Source organism: Mesoplodon bidens (assembly GCF_964165515.1).
Source record: "Mesoplodon bidens genome assembly, chromosome: 13".
Taxonomy (NCBI): Eukaryota; Metazoa; Chordata; class Mammalia; order Artiodactyla; family Ziphiidae; genus Mesoplodon; species Mesoplodon bidens.
In genome coordinates, this window is record NC_138169.1 from 80,303,755 (window position 1) to 80,311,130 (window position 7,376).

Sequence of the window (7,376 nt, forward strand, 5' to 3'; positions counted from 1 at the left end):
AAAATACAGGCCATCATGAATCATTATAGGTTAGATAACTTGGTACTACTCGACAACACCAGTAGAAACATGAGGGCATTGGAACAATTAATTCATATTCTGAGGAAAAATTTTTTCACTTTTGCATTATATACCCAAATCACTGTTGATATATCAGAATAGAATAAAGATATTTTTAAGTTAAGAAGTTCTCAAAAAATTACTTACGCTCACATCATCCGAAAGCCAGTGAAAGTTAGATGTAGCAACTTAAATGAAAGAAGAAGTCAAGAAGGAATAAGACAAAATGTGCTAGATTGCCTTGCCCTTGGGAAGACTGTATTGCTTTCTCCACATGGGGGCTTTGTCATGTGACCTACTCAGGCTAGTGGCACGTGAGTAGAAGTGAAGTGTGTCACTTCCATAGGAACTTTTTAAAGCCACTTTTAGTGCTTAAGTTTATTTGGAATGAGAAATGTGTCTTCTGCTCTCTGGCAATCTTCACTATTAGAAAAATAATCAGAAACTTTTTTATTAGATCAAAACATTTTCTAAACCTTATAATTCTATAGTAAGTGAGTTTTTAGAGGGCATGAAGATATGGCAAGTAATTAGTCTTAACTAGAGATTTTCATATTATTTGGCTTAGTACTTGTTGTGCTTCGTCTTAGTCATCTTTAAAACTATGGATTAACATAGAGGGGTTTCTATTTTACTTCAGCTTCAACTTCAGTTACAGAGTCTTATTATGTAGTAGAGGTTCTTTTGAAATATAATTCTCAATTCATGAACATGAACTCCAGAAACATATACTTTCTCATTTTTTATTCTGTACCTAATTATTTTCTGACTTAGATACTCATTATTTTATAATGAGCCAAACTTTGATACTGGTTTTAGGCAGCTGAAAACTAAACTGTGTTTATGATCATTGCCAATAACACATCTTATTGCACATCAAAAAAGTTTTCCTTTATTTATATTTTATTTTTGTGTGTGTGAGGCAATTGCAATTTCTTTTGATTTTTCTTTCCTTAAATGTAAAACTGTGATATCTACTCACCATGAAAAATAACATCTAAACCATTAGACGGTAATTTTAAGATGGGAGAGGAGAAAGCAGAGTATAGTTTCAGTATTCTATTGAGAAGAATGTTGGAATTCAGATGAGATATTTCCTAATCTCAGAAGGCTTTTCTATGAAATTTGCTATGTTCCTTCCCATTCAGTTTTACTGAGAGTGCTTTCATAAAGCTTTGTGGCCTTTTCTTCTTACCTTCCCCATTTTAAGTCACCAGTAGATTGACATCCTCAAATGCAGATCATTTGGATGCCAATCATTTAAAGAAATGTTTTTTAATCGAAAATTTTTTTCTATACCAGGTAAAAAAAATTCCTAAGTGTTATATAAGACATTTATTGGTAGTAAGAGACCTTAGATTCTCAAAAGATATTTTTTATGACGATATTTTTTAAATTCACCAGGTAACAGCAGAAGTAAGCTTTAAAATGTCAATTCTAAAATATTTGATTAATTTATCTTTTTACAATTGACTATATGATGTGTGAAGTGAAATTTGTGAAGGATGCCTCTTGCTACATTTTAATAGGGGTAAATCTTAACAGTGTTTGCTATACTTGAAAGTAGCAAACAAGTTTTCCCCCTACAAATGCTCCTTTTCTTATAAACTTGTTTTCTTAGAATATAGCTATAAACATTTATTTTTTCCCTCAAGCATTTGGCTACATTGCCAAACAGAGTTAGTCAAATAGCACTATAAGCTAAAGTTTTAAAGATGTTTGGACAGTACTGAAAATTTTTAGAATGTGTTAATAAGGAATGGTATGAACTGAAAACCACTTAGAAAACTTATCAAACTTTATAGCTGGGTATAATATACACATATGCATACATACATGTATACATACCTGTGTGTATGACCCACCAGAATATGCTTGGTGCAACTGTGAACCAATAAAATATGAGGCACAACAAAAATGTCCAGTTTCTCTAATTAGTAAAAAGGCCTGACCTGCTAGAAAACATCAGGCACTCACTCTGCATTTTTCTGGAGTGTCCTGAGATTTTTGCAGACCAGTGCTGGTTGAGTTAGGAATTCAAGCCTCTTGTTCGTACTGGAGTGAAGACATCTGTAAATGGAGGCCATGGAGCAGGCCAGCGGAGAGTGAGTGATAGCTGAGCACGTGAGTGAGGCGGGCTGATCCCTTGACAGGTCGCCTGGGTCTCTCGTCCTCCTTGTCGGCTTGCTTACAGTTGCCATTTCATTTGTTGAAGAAAATAAGTGACAATTGTTTAAGTGGTGATTGTGTGCCATTAGTTTTGTGTGTGTATTATTTATGTGTCAAAACCCAGCATCTGGGTTCTTGTTTTAACCTTAGGACAGAATTTGGGTCATTTAGCGGTTCATTCACTGGAGGAATTTTGACCCTGTGACTTTCTGAACTCATCTAACTTTGAGTTTGTATACATTTTGTCAAAATCTAACAGGTTAAGAAATTATAAAGATTATAGTCAGCTCTGGTTATATGAGCAAAGTGAATACTGAACTACATAGTCAACAAAACTAAATCTCTTATTACTGCAAAACATTGTATTCAGGTTTTTTCCCCATGTAAGTACACTCCTAGAGCTTGTGTGTCTTTACCACAACTCTAGTTTCCAACCTCCTGAAACAAAACAAAACAAAAATATAATAGAAGGTACATCACTTTTTACACTAGAATTGCTTAGCTTATTTCATCTGCAGCATCTCGTCCGTGTTCACATCACTGCTTAATGCATCAGAGAACACCTAATCATGGTGTTCTATAGGCTGGCTACTAAACATATACATCATAAAAGTGAAAAAAGTCATGAAAGTTAATTCCTTATCTACAGAGAAGAACTTTACAAAGGAAATGAGAAAATGACCTTACGACAAACCAATATAAAATTTTAAAATATTTTGAGTTAAATAAAAGTTTGAAGGACAAAGAACGTGGTAAGCTGCAAATTATTTGTAACAGACTGAAAAACAAAAGGCCATGAACTGAAGCTAAACCTAAGAAAAGACAGTGCTGCAAAGGAATTCATGAAAAATGTCCTCGGGCAGAGGGTGATTAGTGTGTGGAACAATAAGCAATTAGAGGCAAAGAACATTGTTATAAAATCTGACCGCTGCTCCTCACATGGATGGATGTAAGTGGACAGCAGAGTCTTTAATTCTTAAACTCTTGTGTGCAAGCAGAAAAGCATAAAGAAGAGACACTTAAATTTTAATGTGTCAGTTGAATGATTAAGCTAATCTTAAGAGGGCAGGTGAGTGTATGGTTGTGTATGTAGAGAATAGTAATTATGGAAGATTCCAGGGTCACTGTGATCAATACCATTTGGGATAACAGCACTAACACGGATCAAGTATGTCTAGAATAGAGGCTAAACAGATGCAGAGATTGGCATGAGGAACGCTTCCAGACCCTGGCATGCGGGGCAACCCCGCTGTCCCCCCATGAGACCTACAATTTTAACATTAACTTCCAATCATTTAAATTAAGGTGATTGGACCATAATAAAGTAATTATTTTACACATTATGTTAAAGCAATATATTAGCTTTAAACAATGCTAAAATTTTCAGGAAAAAACAGAGTCATGAAGAAATAAAATATAAGGAAACAAATTTTAAAGAGGGAATTTGGGATTTAAAGCATTAACAATGTGTCAGATATAAAACTTCTGCAGGGGGTTTTGGGCAGCCATGGAGAGTAGAAGGAATATGTGAAACATGGTTGATATACCTACGGGGCATCAGGATTTCTGGTGACAGCAGTTTTGCAATTCTGCATAAGACTATCTGTGAAAGAAACTTTCTAAATTTATAAAGTTCTGACGTTCTTACAAAGGTACTAAAATATCTTTGTAGGAGTGGCTCTCTTTCCCTGATCCCTATGATCCCAGGAATAAGTTGATGATAAAAATGTCCATTGTTTAAGTTGGAGAAGGATTCAGCTTCCACTAGTTCCTGGAATGCTGTGAATCCTAGAAAACCATGGGCAGCGTAGAAAGATGCATTCAGAACATTCACATATGGCAATTATAACACGTTAGACTCAGTCTTCCAGGCTAAGCTTAACTGGCTAGCTGCCCAGGATAAATGCAGGTGTTGAGTAAGAGTAACTCTAAAGCTTTTTTGTATTTATCAGGTATGATCTGAAAGAGAATTTTCCAGATTTATGAAAACAAAAAATGTTAAGACAATAATGAAAATCCATTATGAGGCAATTGGACAGGAACCATATACAGCATACTGGAGATAGAATGGTTGAAATGGAGGAAGGGTGGTTGTGCCTGGGGTAATTCCCTGAGCCAACTGAAAGAAAATCCTACCTCATTTTAATAAAAAAGGGTACTTCTTTAAGGCTAATATCCCCAGCCCAGACTCAGTGGACGTACAGGAAAGAATTTTATTCGATGCACCCTCTTCTCATAAAAGTTCTCTTCAAAAATTATTTTTACTTAATGTGTCCTCATCTATATAATGTTAATTAATGCATCTCTACTATAATCCAGGTTCTCAACGGGACCCTGGGGACTCAATGCCTCATTGATCATCACAGCTGAGAAATGATGCTAGTGTCCTAAGCAGGCTGATTCAGTTTTAATTGCTGTCCTAAAGGACAACCAGTGCACCTTAGCTTTTTGTTGTTTTCATTATTTATACTTTTATTACTAAGCTGTTGGAGGAGTTGGTCAATTTACTTTGAGACTGGTGGACTCCATTTAAATAGGAATAATGGCAAGCTACAGTTTGATGGCAAGGATTATAAGGATTATAGTTGAAAATGATCATCTGAAGAAGTGAGAATAATGATTTATAAAAGGGAAACAAGTAAAGCACAATCAAAGCCTTAGGAATGCTAACGTTTGCGGAAGGCAGAATGGCCATTCTGTGATGCTTCAAAGAACAATAAGAAGAAAGTCAGGAGGAAATTATTGGGAAGCATACTTTATGTGAAAGTATTTTCTAACAATTGGTATTGACCAGAAGACAGACATTGCTGAAAATATTCAAGTAGAGTCAAAGGAATTATATACCCATATTAGGATTGGAGTTCATTTTTAAGAAGGCTTTTTTTTTTTTTTCTTTTTTTGAAGAGGTTAAGAGCATAGGCTTTAGAGTCGGATAGATTTTGGATCAAATGCCAAACTCTCTTATGTTGGGCAATTTACTAATCTTTCTAAGTGTCAGCTCAACCATTTGTGTAGCATAGATAACTATGTCTGTGTAGCCATGACAGTGGATGGCTAAGGTAAGAATTTAGAGCAGAGAATTTAGAGCAGTGTTTGGCATGTGGTAAATTTTGTTAAGATTGTACACTGAGTACACATAAATTAGGGAATTATCTGGATTTCAAAACTATACCCCCCATTATTATTTATAATTTATAGCTATATATTTATTATTTGTTAAGGATAATATTAAAGAATACAACTTCTGATGATCTACTGTGAAATATTGGGAAAATATTAGTCCCAAAGAAGAAAATCATAAAGAAATAAAATATTAAGTGTTATATATTTCTAAGAATTCTTGTCTCAGGATCTGTGATTGTTAAGTAATGATGAAATATTAATACATAATCCTTTATATCTCACAAATATTACTTGAGACAGACTGGAAAATATCAGGTGCAATTAAAGTGTAAATCTGTAAGACTTAGACAAAAGGTAAATATGACATATGAATGAAGTTAAGTGATATGGAAAAAAATCACCACCGTCTACACCATGAAATGCTTACAGCTGGATATTATAAATTTACAAGACAAATTCCAAATCTCAGTATTTTATGCCCTATGGCAGTATTTTCCACTGAAAATATGTCAAGTAATTCTCAGTACACCCAAATATCTCAGTTGCTAAGCAACTGCTAATGAGTTTTCCACCAAAAAGGTTTAAGACCAGACCTCTGAGATATCAAATATGCACACAGCCCTTGATGCTTTTGCAAATGTCCCTCTACTGTAGCATGAAAAAGTTACTGTAAATAAAGTATCTACTGATTATAGCATAGTATTGAGAGAAAAGCAAATAAAAATCATTTTAGTTTACTGTTCCTGAGCCTCTTTTATAACTTTTCCCCCTAAGAACATACAGATAATTTAACACCCATAAATGTATTTTGTAAAAAATTAATATACCCCAATGACTTTGAATTTCCAAATTTTATGATTAAAATTTTGAATTTGTGTTATTTTTATTTAATAATTTAATTCAAGTAACTTAAATGTAATGATTTTATGTTTACTGTAATTGTGATTGTATCGTTAAAAATACATAGAATTTTTATACCTAATACCAAAAAAATCTTTCCTTATGGGAAATTCTGAATCATACAGAGGCACTGTGTGGGTTAATTGTTTCTCTGAAGTAGACTGTGTATGCATGGATTCTGGAAATGGAAAATTATGAAAGAACTTATTATCTCAGTTAGCACAATTGTTTTTCTCCAGCTACATGTGAAGGAATGGAGTAGTAAATTTTAGATTTATCCAGGGTTATGTATATGGAACTTAATGAGTGTGAAGGAGAGAAAACAGCCCTCACTGGAAAAGGCTGCATGGGATAGGGTGGTTTTTATGAAGAGCCAGATAAGAGAACAGAAGGTAAAGATTTAGATAAGAAGAGAGGTGCAGGATATAGAGGATTCACTGTTAACTGACTGTGGTAGATATTTTTCAACAGTGTTCCTATATTAGCCTTCAATTGCTCTGTAGCAACTTACCATGCACTTAGTGACTTAAAGCAACACACTTTTGTTGTCTCATCATTTAAATGAATTAGAAGTCTGAGCATGGTTTGCTTAGGGTCACAGGTGACAATCAAGGTATCAGCCAGCTGTTTTCTCATCTGGAGTCTCCATTTAGGGAAGAAAATGCTTCTAAGCTCATTCAGATTGTTGGAAGGATTCATTTCCTTGTGGTTGTATGACTGAAAATCCTGGTTTCTTACTGGCTCCAGCCTCAGGTCTGGAGGTCTGCTGCAGTTCCCTGCTCTGTGGCCCTTGACATAGGTGTTTTCTTGCAGAACAGCATGAAAATATTTCTCTTCACTTGGAAAGAGCAGATTCTTATGACATAATCAAGGCAGTGACATCCTATTGCCTCTGCCATATAATGTAAACTAACGAAAGGAGTGGCATTCTATCACCCTTTCCACATTCTGTTGGGTAGAAGCAAGTCACATATCTTCAGGTGGTGAATGGCACTGGGTGTGATTCACAGGGTTTCACTTAGGGTGTGTTAGCTGCAGGATCCAATCGGTTTTCATCTCCTTACCTGCTTTCTTGGGTTGATTCTGTCCTCCATCCTGTTACTTGCTTTGGCCAATGGAATAAC